The sequence below is a fragment of the Cynocephalus volans genome, chromosome 15 (assembly GCF_027409185.1).
Source record: "Cynocephalus volans isolate mCynVol1 chromosome 15, mCynVol1.pri, whole genome shotgun sequence".
In the NCBI taxonomy this organism is placed as follows: domain Eukaryota; kingdom Metazoa; phylum Chordata; class Mammalia; order Dermoptera; family Cynocephalidae; genus Cynocephalus; species Cynocephalus volans.
In genome coordinates, this window is record NC_084474.1 from 66,305,993 (window position 1) to 66,324,655 (window position 18,663).

At 36.4% G+C, this 18,663-nt stretch overlaps 1 pseudogene; it reads left to right on the forward strand.

Moving 5' to 3' along the window:
* Nucleotides 1-591: 591 nt before the first annotated feature.
* Nucleotides 592-18,246, forward strand: LOC134363706 (tropomyosin alpha-3 chain-like; annotated as a pseudogene).
* Nucleotides 18,247-18,663: the final 417 nt, after the last annotated feature.

An 18,663-nucleotide genomic window follows, 5' to 3' on the forward strand; every position in this document is an offset into this window, starting at 1 on the left:
ATTGACATTTATTTCTTATATTTCTGGAGGCTGAAAAGTCCAAATTGAGGATTGGTGTCTGGTGAGGGCTGCTCTCTGCTTTCAAGATGGCATCTGTTGCTACATTATTTGGAGAGAAGAACACTGTGTCTTCACATGGCAGAAGAAATAGAAGGGCTAAAAACATGCTCCCTTCAAGCTCAAGCCTTTTTGTAAGGGTGATAATCCCATACATGAGGGCAAAGCCCTCATGATTTAATCACCTTCCGAAGGACACACCTCTTAATACTATTGCATTGGGGATTGTGTTTCAACATGAATTTTGGAAGAGACACTATCATTCAAACCACAGCAGAGGAAATGGATATTGTCTTATTTAATATTCTTGTTTGGCTATCCTTTATGCAAATTTGGACCAAGAACTAAAGGATTTGGAATGGAAATGCCAGGGGGAAGACACAAAACAACAGGGGCACTGAGAGCTCTCTTGCACTGTGTGATTTAAGTCGACATTTAGAGAAGTAGCCAGGCTTACTCTCTCTTCTTTTGATACTCTAATCAAAAAAGCCGTCTGGTAGAGAATGTTAACCCAACTGCAAGAAGCTATACGGCATGCCACAGGTAACAGGAGCTGATGGGCAATTGGAGGAGATCAGACTAGAGCACATCTTACTGATCAGGCAATGGTTAAGCGGGAAGGTGATGGAAAGGTAAAAGATACAGGTCCCTGGCTTCAAATTGCTCACAGGAGGGTTGGACCTAGAAACAAGGACAGGAAGCTCCTTTCTTTTTTTTTTTTTAACCAGTTAACTGAGACAAGAAAATAACTTCAAGATAATATGATATGTGTGTAATGGAACTGAGCAAAGGAGAGCTATGTCTGTTCATGTATGCGCATATCTTCCTTAAAAATTTAATACCCGAGGTTAAGTTAGACTGTGAGGTAGCTTTTTGAAAAAAGTTAAGAGAGTTGGCAATGTAGATGGTTGGAACAGTGAGCTGTTGTTGTATTATAAATATCTTAAAACCCAAGCCTTAGCATTTCGATTTATGCTGATGACTACAGGAAGTCATGGAGAGATTTAATCTGTTGTGACAGAGCCCCCAGACATATAATTAATATATTCCTTAGAGCTCTATGGGAGACAAATGAAGGAAAGTCTATCTATGCTTAACTGAGTCAGAGAGAAGATGCTGGAGTTCAGTATTTAAGAATTAATAGGAGTTTTCCAGATTGGGGATGCCAGATGATGAATTTGTGAACAGAAAATGATTACAAAATGAAAGACAAAGCAAATCAAATAGACCAAGGTTATCAACTAAACCAAGTGTTGTCACTACCCTGCATCAAAGCCGCATTACTTTTGAAATTATACGGTGATTGAATATCATGGTCCAAAGTTAAAACACAGGAAAACTTACATTTTGCTTTTAAAAGAATTACAGCTCAGTATTTGAAAATTCTGATATTTTATTTCCCTTTGGGGGATTTTGTAACCTTCCACCCAACTAAGCACCACTAAAATACATCTCTAAAATCTGCAGGCTCTTTTGTCTTAGAATATCTTGATTCAGGCCTTCATCCTCTGGATGACTTCATCAGAATTGTAATCAGTATCCCAAATTCTTAGGTTAACTTTTTAACCTCAATATGCCTATCTTAAATATATTATGAGAGTCTTGAAATATGTTTTTGCCTTATTAATTCAAGAACCTGAAATAATACTTTATTTCATAGTTAAATCCAAAATCTACCTCCTTATTTCAAACTTATCCCATACCTACATGGGTACAAGCCAATTGAGAACCAATTGTCTTTAGTGTTTCAGATTCATAAATAGCTATCAAATGTTCTACCTGGATTTACAAACATTCTGTCATAATGTTATAGTCTCCTAATCATATTAAAACTTATTCGATATGTTTGTTCGCAATAACTTTGGCAACACCTCACAACCATGAACAGGTTTACACCTGCTCCTGCACAATTTTTTAAACCATCAAATCCTGGAGTTTTCTTTAGTTTTGTTGTTTGTTTCATTTGTTTCTTTGTTTGAACATTAACTCACTTATGATAGACTTGAAATGGCTCTTTTTGTTCAGAGAGTTGCTTAAAAAAAAAAAAAAAGAATTTGATCCAAGTGTGTGAACTCTTGCATTTTTCTGGAATGTCTTTTAGCAAATAAGTGCCCCAAAGCCCAGAAAGAGACTTTTTCTTCTAGTCAATAAAGTTTCCATTTCTTTGAAGACGAGCTGGGAATTGCACCTCAAGTAAAAATCTTCTGTCAAAGGAACTTTTAATGAACAAAACATTCTCATTTCCTTAGAATTCACTTTATCAATCATCCTTTCTTCAGCCCTCTTTTCTATCAATTTCCTGATCTATGCTTATAAATTTTTGAAAATATTTCCCATAAGAAAGTATGTTTTCTTCCTCACATCTTCCTTTAGCTATTTCCCTGGCTTTCTTATTTCCTTCTTACCTAAGTTTCTCAAATGATTCTATCCTCTTTGTCATACTAGATTTACCATATGTGTAGCTTATCAACACTGCCACCAGTAGAACGTCCTTTTAATCAAATTGTTTATGCCTATTTTATATACAGTAATCACATTTTATTCATTTTTTCATCAGAATAATGGCTCACCTCAAGTCTGCCTGAAAGTCTTGGTTTCCTTCTTAAGTATCACTGAATAATGCTGTCATTTTAAATAGTTTTTTATTGTTATGTTTATGAGATGGAAATAGAACAGCAATTCTCACAAGAATTTTTGGACCTACTCTTATTCTTTAGAATAAATAATCTTGAAATTTTCCAAAGGGCTTTGAATAGGTATACAGAAAGCAATTTGGCTTGTAATCTGTGCCCTTTAAAATGTGGAATGTTTCAATTTTTGCCCATTCTGAGCTAATTATATATGTAAGTTAGATTTAGATAATTGTTTGGTAAAGACTAATGCCCGCTACTCAACATAATTAGACTATTAAGCATAATATAAAGCAAGATCTCTTTCCTGGGGCCTTTTACTGTTTTGATCAGATATTCCAAAGTAAATAGAGTTATTTAATTCCAAGTGAGAAATTTCTTAAAATATACAAATATGAAGAAATCATCATAGGATGAGAGTAGCAATGGTAATGCTATAAATCTTTAAAACAAAGCAGTTTAAAAATTGTCACATGAGGGTATGTACTTCAAAAAGTTCATGGAAACATTTGTATTATCTTTCAATTCTATCTTTCCATGAGCTTTCTGAAGTGAAAAAATTGTTTCAGTGGAGTGGTAGGGATAAAAGCCTGAGCAAATAGATTTCAAACACAGTGAGAGATGGAAAAGCAGAGACTTGAATAAAGACATTTCTTTCTAAGAATTTAATTCTATAAAGGAGCATAGAAATAGAGTGGCAATTGGATTGGGGCCAAAGAAGAGGGTTTTTTTATTTGTTTGTTTTTTGCTGTTGTTTCTTTTTGTTTTTTCTATGAAGTAAGAAATATTTCAGCATGTTTGTTTGCTGATAGAAATGATTCAGTTAGAGAGAGACAGACTGATGAAATACAAGAGAGAGGAAACAAATGTCAAAATTACCTAAATCTATAAGAGTTGAAGATGACTATAACTGAATTCATTATAGGCTTCAATTTTTCACCTCTCTCTTTCATACTTATTTTGTGTTTTACTTCTTCTACTAGACAGGAGGAGACTACTCCCTTGTGTCTTGAATTTGTGTTTGGCCATGTGACTTGTTTGATCTGTAAAATGAGACAGAAGTGACAAAGTGAAATTTCCTAGTGCAAGAGGTCTCTTGTGTTTCTACTTGATTTTTTGAGGCTCTGCACCAAGAGAAGATACACCCCTGGGTAGCCTCTGTGTCCTCAGCCTCAGCTTCAGAACCAGAGTGAAGCAGACCTGAGCCCAAACCTCAGCAAAGAACCAAGCCCAGATGGACTTGTTTAAAGCAAAGCCTAGATCAGCCAAACTACAGCATACTTATAGATATGCAAGTGGTAATAATAAAACTGCTGTCTTTAGCCATAAAATTTTAGAATTATTTATTACATGGGTGCTGTGAATTGAATTGTGTCCCCCAAAGTCCGTGTATTAAAAACTTAACCCCCACTGCAGCAGCGTTAAGAGGGTGGGAAATCCCATTATGGTAACTGAAAGGTGGGGCCTCAAAGAAGTGATTAGATTGTGAGGACCATGCCCAAGTAAATGGATTAATCCAAATGCTAAAATTCTTTAACGAATGGGGAAAAGTGACCAGGTTTATACATGACTGTGACAAAGACAGTTGCTGATTGTATGAATTAAGAACTATGCTTCAAAGCAGTTAGAGTTTAGAGAAAGAAGAAAGAATGATGGTCTGGCAGTGGCCATGGGAAGCAAGAAACACACCTGAGCCCTCTTTGAAGTCCCAGTAGTATGTGGGGTGTAGGAGAACAGCCATCATTTTAGAGACTGCAGTGACAGTATCACTTTCATGAGATAGCCCTGTTTCACAAAGCATAGGAAGCCAAAGAAAAAAGATAGACCTAGAGACTACAGAAACTTTGCTGGTGAGGAAAACAAAACTCCAATGGACAGTATAAGTTTGGGGAGAGAAAGGGTCAAATAATAACATTCACAGCTGAATGGAGGTTAAGACTCCAGATGAAGAGTATTTGGAGGTGCCTCTAGAGACTGATGAAAATATAGATATATGCATGCCAATATTAGTCCTGAGTGATATTAAACACTTAACTTTAATATTCTGCCAGCACAGATACTTTTTCCTCAGTAAACTTGAGGCTCATACCAATATGACAAAATCCCTCAACTCTTAGAGAGGAATGAATAAGAGATGAGAAAAGGATAGAAATATTCATTCCAACACATCATCCCCTTTTTTGGAAAGTGGGGAGAAAGTCCACCTATCAATATAACTTGACAATGAGACAATATGATGTCTATACCAGTAATAAATAAATGGAGGTTTTTTCCATTCTCAAAAAGTAAGACATTATTCAGATAAGATTCAAACAGCGAATTTCAGAATAAGGTATCAGTAAATATTTTCTCAATGGTAACTTATGTTCAAAAGGTTGAACCTGGGCATGTGGTCTCTGCAGAGCTTCTGCCTCCCCCGCTGGATGTCTCCCCGTTCCGTATGTACTTGATGTTATGTTTTTATAGTTTGAATCAGTTGATTGGTGGGAGAGAGTGACACTAGGGACCGTCTATTCCTCCATCTTGACCGGAAGTCCTGAAGGTGGACAGATTCTAAAGATGCAGAAAGAGAAATCAAGAAAGCTTGCCCATTTACAATAGCCACCAAAAAAATAAAATATTCAGGAATTGAGTTAACCAAGGACGTGAAAAATCTCTATAATGAGAACTACAAACCACTTCTGAGAGAAATTAGAGAGGATACAAGAAGATGGAAATATATCCCATGCTCTTAGATTGGAAGAATCAACATAGTGAAAATGTCCATACTACCCAAAGTGATATACAAATTCAATGTAATCCCCATCAAAATTCCAAAGACATTTTTCTCAGAAATGGAAAAAACTATCCAGACGTTTATATGGAATAACAAAAGACCATGCATAGCCAAAACAAGGCTGAGAAAAAAAAGTAAAGCTGGAGGCATAACACTACCTGACTTTAAACTATACTACAAAGCTATAATAACCAAAACAGCATGGTACTGGCATAAACACAGACACAATGATCAATGGAATAGAATAGAGAATCCAGAAATCAACCCCCACAACTAAAGCCATCTGATCTTTGACAAAGGCACCAAGCCTATACACTGGGGAAGAGACTGCCTCTTTAGCAAATGGTGCTGGGAGAACTGGATATCAATATGCAGGAGAATGAAACTAGACCCATACCTTTCACCGTACACTAAAGTCAACTCAAAATGGATTAAAGAATTAAATATACATCTGGAAACAATAAAACTTCTTAAAGAAAACATAGGAGAAACACTTCAGGAAGTAAGACTAGACACAGATTTCATGAATATGACCTCAAAAGCATGGGCAACCAAAGGAAAAATTAACAAATGGGATTGTATGAAACTAAAGAGCTTCTGCACAGCAATAGAAACAACTAACAGAGTTAAAAGACAACCAACAGAGTGGGAGAAAATATTTGCAAAATATACATCTGACAAAGGATTAATATCCAGAATATACAGGGAACTCAAACAACTTTACAAGGAAAAAACAAGCAACCCAATTAAAAAATGGGCAAAAGAGCTAAATAGGCATTTCTGTAAGGAAGATATACAAATGGCCAACAGACATATGAAAAAATGCCCAACATCACTCAGCATTCGGGAAATGCAAATCAAAACCACACTGAGATACCATCTCACCCCAGTGAGGAAGGCTAAAATCCAAAAGACTCTGAACAATAAATGCTGGCGAGGTTGCAGAGAAAAAGGAACTCTCATACATTGTTGGTGGGACTGCAAAATGGTGCACCCTCTATGGAAAATGGTATGGAGTTTCCTCAAACAATTGCAGATAGATCTACCATATGATCCAGCTATCCCACTGCTGGGAATATACCCAGAGGAATGGAAATCATCAAGTTGAAGGTATACCTGTTCCCCAATGTTCATCGCAGCACTCTTTACAATAGCCAAGAGTTGGAACCAGCCCAAATGTCCATCATCAGATGAGTGGATATGGAAAATGTGGTATATCTACACAATGGAATATTACTCAGCTATAAAAAAGAATGCAATACTGCTATTTACAACGACATGGATGGACCTAGAGAGAATTATATTAAGTGAAACAAGTCAGGCACAGAAAGAGAAATACCACATGTTCTCACTTATTGTTGGGAGCTAAAAATAAATAAATAAATTCACACACACACACACACACACACACAAAAAAAAAAAAAAAAAAAACGGGGGTGGGGGGGAGGAGACACAACAATTACAATTCCTTGAAGCTGACATGACAAACATACAGAAAGGACATTGTTGGGTGGGAGGGGGGAGAGGGAGGAGGGAGGGAGGTTTTGGTAATGGGCCACTATAATCAACCACATTGTATATCGACAAAATAAAATTTTTAAAAAAAATAATAAAAAAAATTAAAAAATAATAAAAAAGTTTGAACCTGAATCCATTAAAAATGTTTTTCTTTCTCTTTTTTTATTTATTATGAATATTCATGAGATACAAAGCTGATCATGACCCTTCGGGCCCAAGACATGAAGGCCAGATTCATGCTGGCAGCATACTCTTTACCACAAATAGAATTTGTACCCAGTGTCCCCCACCCACTTAACCCCAACCTTCCTCTCCCTCCCCCTTTCCCACTCACTCCACTTTGTATCCCAAGGAATGTTCTCTCCCTCTGCAAGTCCAACACACCACTGTGGTGTTTCTTTCCTTCTTTCTTCCTCTCCTAGCTCCCAAATGTGTGTGAGTACATGCAGTATTTATCCCTCTGTGCTTTTCTTATTTCACTCAACATAAATTTCTCCAAATTCATGCAAGTTATTGCAAATGGGGGAATTTCATTCTTTTTTATGGCTGAGTAGTATTCCATGGTGTATACATACCACAGTTTCCTTATCCAATCATCCATTGATGGACATTTAGGTTGGTTCCATGTCTTGGCTATTGTAAACAGAGCTTCAATGAACATGTGAGTGCAGGTATCCCTTCAACATGATGATTTCCATTCCTCTGGGTATATACCCAGAAATGGGATTGCTGGATCGTACAGAAGATCTATCTGTAGTTGTCTGAGAAAACTCCATACTGTTTTCCATAGTGGTCACGTAATTTACAGTCCCACCAACAGTGTAGGAGTATTCCCTTCTCTCCACACCCTCACCAGCATTTGTTATTCACTATCTTTTTGATTATAGCCAGTCTAACTGGGTGAGGTGGTATCTCAATGTAGTTTTAATTTATATTTCCTTGATAGACTTAAGTTGATAAGCTATTGTTCCTATAAGAATCTTATATTAATCTTCATAATTAAATCAATCAATTGACTATGTACATTACAACTATGAATAAATAGTTGTATTTTATGTCCATTTGTAATGTGCCCATCATGCTATTTAATATTAAAACAACAATAATAAAGGGTCACAGGGCATTATTGAAGAGAAAATTATTTCCTGTTGAGAGTAATTTTCTTATTGATATCACTCAGAGTTTATATAATTACTAGTTATAACACTGAAAACAATGCATAAAAAATATATATGACTTGTTCAGAAAGCCATGACATGCTTTCAATACTGAGAAAATTAATTGTGGAAAAATAAATTGTTGTTGATCTTCTGATATACTTTGGGTAGTGTTCCAAGAATTATTTTACTACTGAGAATGTCTAAAGAAACAAAGTTCTTCAACAAAATAAATGACTAATAAACAATCTAGGCATTTTCCATTGGCAATTAGCAAAGCTAAAATGAAATATACAGATAAGAAATGTTCTTTTAAACTGCTTGTTTTACTTTCTCTTCTCTGATTCGATAAAAGCAGACAAACAATGAACTACAAAAATCAGAAATAAAATAATCACATTTTAGAAGGATCTTTACTTTAAAAATAACACTTTAAATACCATCCCTTCATTAAGAGCAGAACCTCTAAAAGTTCACTTCAGTGTACCTAAATTTGTTTTCATCTAACATACTAGAAAGTCAGTCAACCACATTTGTAGTGTTCCAATGTTGTAAAGGCAAGTGTTCCCAACATTAAGAAGCAAATGGAATGGAAAAATCTTGATTCATGCCTGAATAATTTTATAGTATTTCTTAAATTAGGTACTCAATAAATATTTGCAAATTAAATTAATAAACTATAGAATTAAAATATCATTAAAATCATAAAAAAGTTGATTTAAAAAAATGTTAGACTGGTGGTGAGGTTGGATGGTGTAAGAAAAACTAATTTGTAGTAAGATAGATCTCGACTCAAATTTTGATTATTTTATTTACCAGCATTTTATTTTTAGGCAATTTACTTAAACATACACATCCTCTTTATTAAAAAGGGACAGACGTTCTCTTGCAATATCTCAGTGAACCATAATGAATAATGTTTTTGATGCAGGTACCTCTGATCATGGTATCCAGAGGTCACTCATAAATAACAGTCAAATACAGGTTGGTTTGTTTGGTCATGAAAATGTTCATGGAAGAAATATACTTTACAATGGAAAGGATAGTGTATTAGTTAGAGTTCTCCAGAAAAACAGAACAAATATGATTTATTATATTATTATTATATTATTTAATATATTTTTAATATGATTTATTATAAGAAATTGGCTCATGTCATTATGAAGTTCGACAAGTGCAAATCTGCTGTGTGAACCAGTAGGTTCAAGACACAGAAAAGTGGATGGTACACTTCCAGTCCAAAGGCTGGCATTCTGGAGCTTCAAGAGAGCCAATTGTGTGGATGAAGTACAAAGGCAGTCTGCTGGAAATTTTTTTTTCTCTTACTTGGGGGAGTGATGATCATTTTGGTTTATTTAGGCCCCCAATTTACTGGATAGGGCCCATCCATATTATGAGATACAGTCTGCTTTACTCTACTGATTAAAATGTAATCCCATCAGAAACACCCAGAAAAATGTTTGACCAAATATTTGGGCATCCTGTAGTCCAGTCAAGTTGACACATAAATTAACCATTACAGATGGCATGGACCACAGTGAAAATTTGATAAGCCACATTTGCTTTATGTAAGTAGCCAGAAGGTCAAATAGGGAGAACTAAAGAAAACTAGAACTTGAGGCATTGAAAAAACAAATAGACAAAAATTGCTACATGATGTGGTTCAGTCTTTGGTAATTTTTTCGTTCTTCAGCATATAGTAACCAAAAATTATTTTTTGTGTTCATGGAGAGAATACACTGAAAAGAATTTATTGTGATAAATGTTTTGTGAGTCTCCACTGTATACAAAATATAGTTGTAGGCACTTGACATAGGGTATTGAGTAATACAGAAAACATTTCTCCTCTCTTATGCTATACTTAGGAGAAGATCATAAAGCAATGAATACTCATTTGTGCATATATACAGAGGCCATACAGGCCAGTTATAGCAAACTGAATAGAAATTCTAGCAGAACAAAATAAAAAGTGCAAGTTATGTTTTATAGAGAGGAGCAGAATGGCAGTCCCTTACAGCATTTTTCATGTACAGAGCAAAGGAGAAAGTCAAAGAAGGCCTGAGTTGATAAGCCCAGCCATTACAAGTGTAAAGTTGCAAACGTTGGCAACAACTCCTGTTAATTTTATAAAGATAAAGGGTATTGTTGTTCATTGTTACAAAATAGAGTATTACCATTTTAAAGAGAAAAAAAAAACCTATTCATATTTCTCATGATAAAATTAATGCAACACCATTTAGCTTTTGTATGACTTTAAGCTAAGGAATAGTTATTACCTGATTTTCTGAATGATTGTTAAAGGCTGGAATCACAATAATTTTGTTATTTTCTACCAAGTTCACTGACAGGAGATTTAAAAGTTTGAGCATTGTAAATCATGCTTCAAAACAATACAATTTATGTAAAAATGCTATGTAAATTTTTACTATTCCTAAAACTTTCAAATGTAAAAAATAACCTATTTTTTTATTGCTGAATTATCTCATCTGCTTTAGTGTTGACTTTCTATTTCTATATTTTAACTGAACATTTATATAAATGCACATAGATGAATTCATTAGTCAGAGGAAACTTAAATTACTTAAATGGCAGTAATTGAAGTGTCACTTGACCTTGGAGTGTGTTGGTTCTTTTTTCTTTACTTATTATACGCCAGTGAATCAATAACTGTCTAATCACTGGGGGAAAGTAGTCCATTTCATTCTCTAGCTTTGCTTTATTTATGACAGTTTAGTTGGCCTATGGCATTTTATTCATCTGAGTATTAGCTGCTAAGAATTCTTTCCTCTAGGTTATTGTTTTTCCTCCTAAATCATGAGAATATTTTTAAAAAGGTAAGAAGTAGCAATAAAAATTATAATGTAAACTACCATATTTCCTTCGATGCAAGGTTTGTTTGTTTGCTTGTTTTTACTTTCTTCCTAGTGAACAAACCAGTGGGGAAGAAAATTAATTCTCATTTTCAATTTGATGGTAATTCCCAATTATCCTATCTGATTGCCTAAGTCATGTTTGCTGAAAATAGGATATAGAAATTTCCAGATATGTTAGTCACATTGACATTATTACTGACATTATCATTGTTTTTCTTAATATTTAGAAATATGGAAAATAGCAGAGAACATTCCTGAACTTCTCCTGATATCATATAATCTTGAGTCTTTTGCACAACAATATCCCCTTAATATTTGGAATCTTCTTACTAATTTGAAACAAAGATATTGATGAAAACTTTATAAGGCAGAAACAATCTTTGTATTAAGAAAACAATATATAAATTAAAAATTAATTTTTAAATGTTTGCCATTATGTACAGTGTAGTCTATCAATGCAGTTATAACAAAGCAGTTCGTTCTAGGAAGGGAGTATTAAAAATAAGTAATATCATCATAAATCCAGCGATCTCTAAAAAATGAATAAATTGTTGAATGGGAGGTAGAAATATTGACTAAATGCTTTTTCATTAGGAATAAAATATTTTCTACTTTTCTGTGTGTTAAATATTTAAATTTATTAAATTCAGTTTTCTAATTGAAGAAAAACAAGATGACATACGTATAATTTGATTTGTTAGAAATTATATCAAACACAGAATATTACAAATTGAATGATTCTAGGCTTCTCTAGAAAGGTGTTTATTGTTAGGATTTAAAGCAGGGTATATGCTATATAAATAAATGTAAATGCTATATAACCATTTGATTAAATTGAGAAAAATGAATTACAATCAATTAGCATATTACCTGTAAAAGTTTATTTTAACATATTTCATAAAATAAACTACACTCAAACACAGAACACACACCAAAAGGACATCAGTGGATAATAAGCATATTTATAATTCAAAGATCATTCAAAGATAGTGCATGAACATCTGTCTATACTTGTACATGATGACTTAATTTGAGTATATAATCAAACCCATATGATTTTAACACTGATCAATGATTTTTTTTTTTAACAAAAAGAAATAAACACAAATGACAGAGAAAGAAGTGTCATTGGTCAGAAGGAAAATAAGACAAGACCTCTCGGTTTTAGCTTTTAAAATGTTAGAGTTAATTGTAGTATATTATAAGTAAAGGATGAAAAAAATGAGACCATTAAGGCACTCTCTGCCAAAATAGGATTGTCACTACACCCAACATTCGCTGTCCTGTCTGGTTTTAAATGGATGTAGCGATGCCATTTCCACTTTTGCCTCTGAATCGTAATAATCTCTGACAGATCCTCCGCCTAATATTTTAAAAACTTATGTTAAAGAGATACCCTTTCCAAAAATGATTTAGTTTTGCATTGTATGCTTCTTCCGGCAATCCCTATTCCCTCTTGCTATAAACAACTTTTCAGTGGTTGGCAGCCAGCACAAATTGTCTAATGGCTACAAAGACAAACCCAAATAGCAATACTATAAATAGTTCACTTCACTATTTCACTTCAACACTATGTTCCATTTTAAAGGATAGCTTATAATCAATTTAAAATGACTTCATGAAGGTTTCTAAAGTTTGCACAGTAATAACAATCTACAGATCAGCTGGCCGACATTCTTAGCCTTGGATTCCTCATCTGTACAACAATGCCCATAATTCCTCTCTTGAAGAATTAGTGTAATCAAAATATAATGAAATACACACTGAACAACAAGCACAGTGCCTGGCATATAGGTGACAATCAGCACATGGTATTTTTTTTCTAAAGGCACATCTTTTCACTATCATCTCCAGCACTAGAGAATGGAAAACAGTAGCTATTTTCTATTTTCACTGTCTCCGAAGTCACATGGGTCATCTGTTCTGTTCAGAAAAATAAGTTTAATTAAGAAAATCAGCAAGAAATTAAAGCCCACTGAGTTATTATAAATACTTTTATGCAAAATATGGTTCGTGCATTTGACAGTGTGGGCAAAGAGTGAACAAAATCGTTTCCCGTGCTGCATGAAAAAATGAGCTTTGTTCATGTTCCCCTGGAAACCTAATGTATGTAAAAAACACAAACTAAATAGTCAGACAATGTTGCTATGGTTAAAAAAAAATGACCCCTGATGTGTGGTGCATCTGGCCTGGGAAAACTAGAAAAATTTGATAGGTAGAAACTATTTTATTCAACCCTGATTGCAGTGACTATTGTAGCTGCCCATGTCTCTTGTGAGGACTCTGAAAGCTAAGTCTATAGAGATGTTACAAAAGATATTGTTATACATGAGATGCTGTGTTGGTCTACTGCAAGGACTCTGGCAAAAGAAGAATGCCTGACACTGTCCTGCTGGCAAGGGGTGGTTCCTGTCTTACATCCTTCTGATTAGGAGCACGATTTTTAAAAAATCTTTGTTTATGTTATTTAACCTGCATTTTTCAGCTACAAATTGCACTTACTTCTATTTCAAAAACGATCAGAAACTCTAATATTAAAGTGTGAGAATAAATCTAGCTCTGGATAGAGTTTCTTATCAAGTGCTGATAAGAAAGAAAAAAGAAAGAAGACAAAAGAGCAAGCAAGAAAGAAAGAGACAGAGAAAGAAAGGAAGGAAGAAAGAAAGAGTAAGAAAGAAAGGTATTTCTGATTATGCATAGGAAGTAATATTAATAGTATGATCAATATATGAAATATTTAGAAAAATAGCTTATAGATTTATCAATTTCAAAGAGTGATAGGAACACGTACATGTTGACTTTATTATAACTTTTATGGCATATTCTTTTTTATATTCTGTTTTCTAAAAGAAAGTGAAGTCCAATGTACCGTGCTAAGTGCTAACAAAAAGATAAGAAGACATTTCATTTAATATTAAGGAGATAGGGGTATCTAGTGAAGTTACAATTCTAAATTCAGCATGTAAATCAAAATTATGTATAGTCAATACAATTATGAGGACACTGAACACATAGGTAATTACAATGAATGTAAAATGCACTGAGATGGATGTGAATCATGTTTCTAGTATCCATGTCTTTTTATCTTCCCTTCCAACACTGACTCCAGCGTTGGTGGTGAGTCTTTTGGCCAATGGAACACTTGCAAAGTGATGCAACCGAGACTTAAGTCCTTTTGCACTGGGGTTTGCCCTGTTGGAACTCTGCTGCCACCATGTGTTAAAATCTGGTCTAACATCCTCGAGAATGAAAGATTATATACAGTGGGAGGTCTATGGGAAGCTTTTGCTTCTGTGCTACTGCTGTCTCTGCAGATATATAGCCACACATCTGGAAGTTGGTCTGAGGTCCTTGCAGATCGGGACAAAGTGGATGCAGAACATAGAGGAGGGATGGAACCCACCAGGCACTTCTGAATCTGTCCATTGCCACCTCATCTGAGTATGAAAAGACCTTCAGAGAGTAAGTACCAGCTTTCTTTTACTATCCAGCTCTTATGCACATTTTCCTCTAATACAGAGGCATTACAAATAATACTGGGAAATATACTCCCCACTTTAACCAAGTTATCCAACAAGTTGTACACCAGAGTCCATCTCAGCATGGTATCTATATACACACACCTTTTTATGACTATATTCAACATCAGCATAAAAAAACAGAAAAATCATGCTCTACCTAACATGACACATATCATACTACTGAAAACACATTAACCTCTCTTTAAAGGTGGATACACAAAGTCTCACGAGGTACTTAATTCATCTTGCAATGATGTATAGTTCTCACTACATTTTTGATATCTATAACTTAAGTACAGATGTGTAATATCAACCACAACTAAAATATCAATTTAGGAAGATGGAAGAATGTAAAAAATAGAATTGGTATATATTTATGCCAAGAAATAAAATATCAAACTAACATTTTCAGTTCAGGTTTTCACAGAACTGAAAATTTACTTATAACTAATACAATCTTCAGTTAGGCTTAGTCAGGGGAAAACAGGATAGCAGTATATCACATGAATTATACCTTTTCTTTCATATTTTTGGCTGTAGCTGGTAAAAGTCCAGAAATGGGAAATGGAGGATCAAAATAGGACTCTCCAACCAGTCATCCTAAGAAGCCAAGTCTGTCAATTACCCAAGAAAGAATAAGGAATGGTGTTCCGTAGCATGGTCTATGGGAAATTTTTGCCTCTCTGTAAGTTTGCAAAAAGCATCTGGTGGTGGGCCTGCAGTTCCTACAGTCCCAAGAGATACAAGAACTGGGCATAAAATCAAGGACAGTGAGTACAAGCTGGAACTCACTCAGTATCTCTGCATATGTCTGACACTACGTCTTCAGTGGAAGTTACTATTCATGACTAAGATCCTCCCTCAGGATATTTTCCTCTGGTTGTAGGGAGTACTGTTGACTGACTGCTCTCAGCTGTAAGGCTTCTCTGGGAATTTCCCTAAGCTAAAGAGAACCACCTTGCCAAAAGTCATACTCTGACTACAGGGACAACCCTCATTCAATGGCCGATTCAGAGCAACTCTGAAAAGCTTGGCTTCAAAAATCCCCAAGGGGTTGGCTGAGCACTTTAAGAGTGTACTACAGCCTACCTTCTCCCTTTGTATAATCTTGCTGCTTTCCCAGCCTGCTCACCTCCAACCTAGAATTTGCTTACTGGGGTATGAATTGGTACCAAAAGAGGGGTCTGAATAATTAGTGATAAAATAAAATATTGGAGCTGGATCACCTCCCAACCTGAAAATAATTAGGAATCCATTACTGTGAGAGGTGGAGAGCTAAGAACACTATCATGCTGTGGTAAGAAATCTATTAATACTTCTGTACATCATGAGCTGGTATAATAAACCGAAAGAAGTGCATGCACTCGTGCAGGGTTCAGTGAACTATAGCCCACTACCTGTTGCATAAAAAACGTTTATTGAAACATAGCCATGTATTGTCTATATGTGCTATTGTGCTACAACAACAGATTGGAGGACTTGCTGCAAAAACTGTGTTGCCCACAGAATCTAATCTATTTACGGTCAGGCCTTTTGCAGAAAAACTTTGTAGAACCATAGATAAATGAGTAAAATTTAGGAAGCATTTGAGAAATATAAAAGAAGTAAAAATTATAAGGGTAATAAAATTGAATAGCTGTTGCTGGGGTTAATTGATGCTTGAGAGAGTGATAACGTAAAACTAATCAATTAAAAGCTATGTGTGAAAGCCAGAGGGACTTTTTGGCAGTATATAAAGAGATACCCATCCCCCACTGATGGAGAACTGAGAAAACTCAGGACCAAGAACAAAATTCAATTATAAACAGTAGCAGAGTGCCAGAGAGCATTAAATTCTTACTCTAAGCTTTACTGATATCAGGGCAATGATTGGAAAACAATGGTACCATCAGAATGGGATAGAGATGTGTAGGTTAAAGCACTTAAAAATTTAAATTGCCATATGTCCCAATATCCTATAAGCCTGCAGAAAGGTTTACTCCTCCCTCTAAAGGACTTTAAGATGATGCAGTCATCTTCATTGTGTAAAGTAGCACATTCCACCCTATCTGAATCTGCTCTGCCCTATCTTTCTGACTATTATGTTATTAATGAGAATTAAATCCCAGCATTAGCTAGTGGAGAAAGTGCTTGTCCTACTAAGGAAGGTCAGGGATAATTATCCCCAAAGAAACAATAGCACAACACCAACATAACCAGAAGGAACCAGGACAGTGCATAAAACATTCTGAGTGTGCTAGATCAAGGTGTGCAAAACATGAAGTAGTATGAGGAGAAGAGTTTACTGATATGGCAGGGTACAGGATCCAGTATTCTGGCAAGGACCCCAGTAATAGAGCAAAGACCACAAAAAGATGTCTCCTAGATTCTTGAAGAAAGCAGTGCTCTGTTAAATGAAATAGAAATTCCAAAGGATTCGGGTGGGAAGCATGGAACGCTGAGCTGAACGGAGGAGGCAGGAGCCAGAGTGTGAGCAGGGTGCATAGCAGAGAGTCCTGAGCAACACCAATGCCGTTTTGGGTAGGGGATGCATTCTCATTGTCAGACTAACCCCCGCCCCCCACGTGAGAAACGGCTGACCTACTCAGAGAAACAAAAATACATTGCATGGAAACAGGGACCATACACAGTGAACTGTTACATGGGAACAGGAACCACACACAATGAAAGTTGTTGTGCTTGATTGCTTTAATTGCTCACTTCTGGCTTCTGTAACCTAGCTACCTAGCTTGCTCTGTGCACCCGGACAAACCCGTGTGCCAATGGGATGTGGTTTTTGCCTTTATAAACTCCACAAAACTAAGGCTCGGGGCTGTTCTCCCAAAATACCTAGGGGAGGCAGTTGCTGGCCTGCTAATAAAGACTCTGTTAAAATTTTTAATGAAGTGTTTGGTTCCTTCCCTGGGTGACAACCTCACAACAGGTGGGCACCTTGGCCGGGATCACCTCCATCCAGGCAGTGAAGTACAAGATCCAGATTCTGCAGCAACAGCTGATGATGCAGAGGAGAAGTCAGAGCACCTCCAACAAGAAGTGGAGGGAGAAAGGAGGCCCAGGAACATGCTGGGGCTGAGGTGGCCTCCTTGAACCACAGGATCCAGCTGGTCGAAGAGGAGCTGGACTCAGGAGCAGCTGGCCACTGCTCTGAAAAAGCTGGAGAAAGCAGAAAAAGCTGCTGATGAGAGTAAGAGACCTACGAAGGTTATGGAACACCAGACCTTAAACGGTGAAGAAAAGATGGAACTCCAGGAAATCCAACTCAAAGACGCTAAGCACATTGCAGAAGAGACAGGTGGGAAGTAGGAAGAGGTCGCTGAAAGCTGGTGATGATCAAAGGAGACTTGGAACGCACAGAGGAGCCAGCTGAGCTGGCCGTGTCCTGCTGCGGAGAGACGGATGAGCAGCACATCAGGCCGATGGGCCACAACCTGAAGTATCTGAGTGCTGCTGAAGAAAAGCACTCTCCAAAAGAAGAGAAATATGAGGAAGAGATAAAAGATTCATACCTATAAACTCAAGGGGGCAGAGACCTGTGCTGGGTTTGCTGGGAGACTGGTGGCCAAACTAGAGAAGATGACCAGTGATTTGAAAGACAAACTGAAATACACCAAAGAGGAGCACCTCTGTACACAACGAGTGCAGGACCAGACTTTGCTTGACTTGAAGGAGAAGTGGAGCATCCCAGTCCCACCCTGCTGCCAGTCCTCCCTGTGACCCCAGCTCTGCCTCAAGCCAGCCTGCGGGAAGCTGACCTTCAAGCCGAGGGCTCCTCTTTCGCTGGAAGGCCGCTTTCTCCTCTCACCGCCCCCTCCATGCTTTATACTCCCCACCCCCACCCCCGCCCCAGGAATTGTTTTGCCAAACTGTCTCTGCCTCTTCCCAGAGATTCCAGCTGGGCTAGAAACTGAACCCCTTTGGGAACAACATTTAAGGAAACATGAGCACAATGCAAAAAGTGTCTTTAAAAGAACGTTATGATGTGCACGTTTTGTAATTTCCTTTCTGTTGTGGTAGCAACCGTCTATAAAACATTCCAAATACTACTGTGGCTCTTAAGCAGCAGTCTCACTTTTGGAAGGAAACTTTTCAGCTTAATGAATATTGCTCTCTCCATAGAGAAGGGAAAGCGGT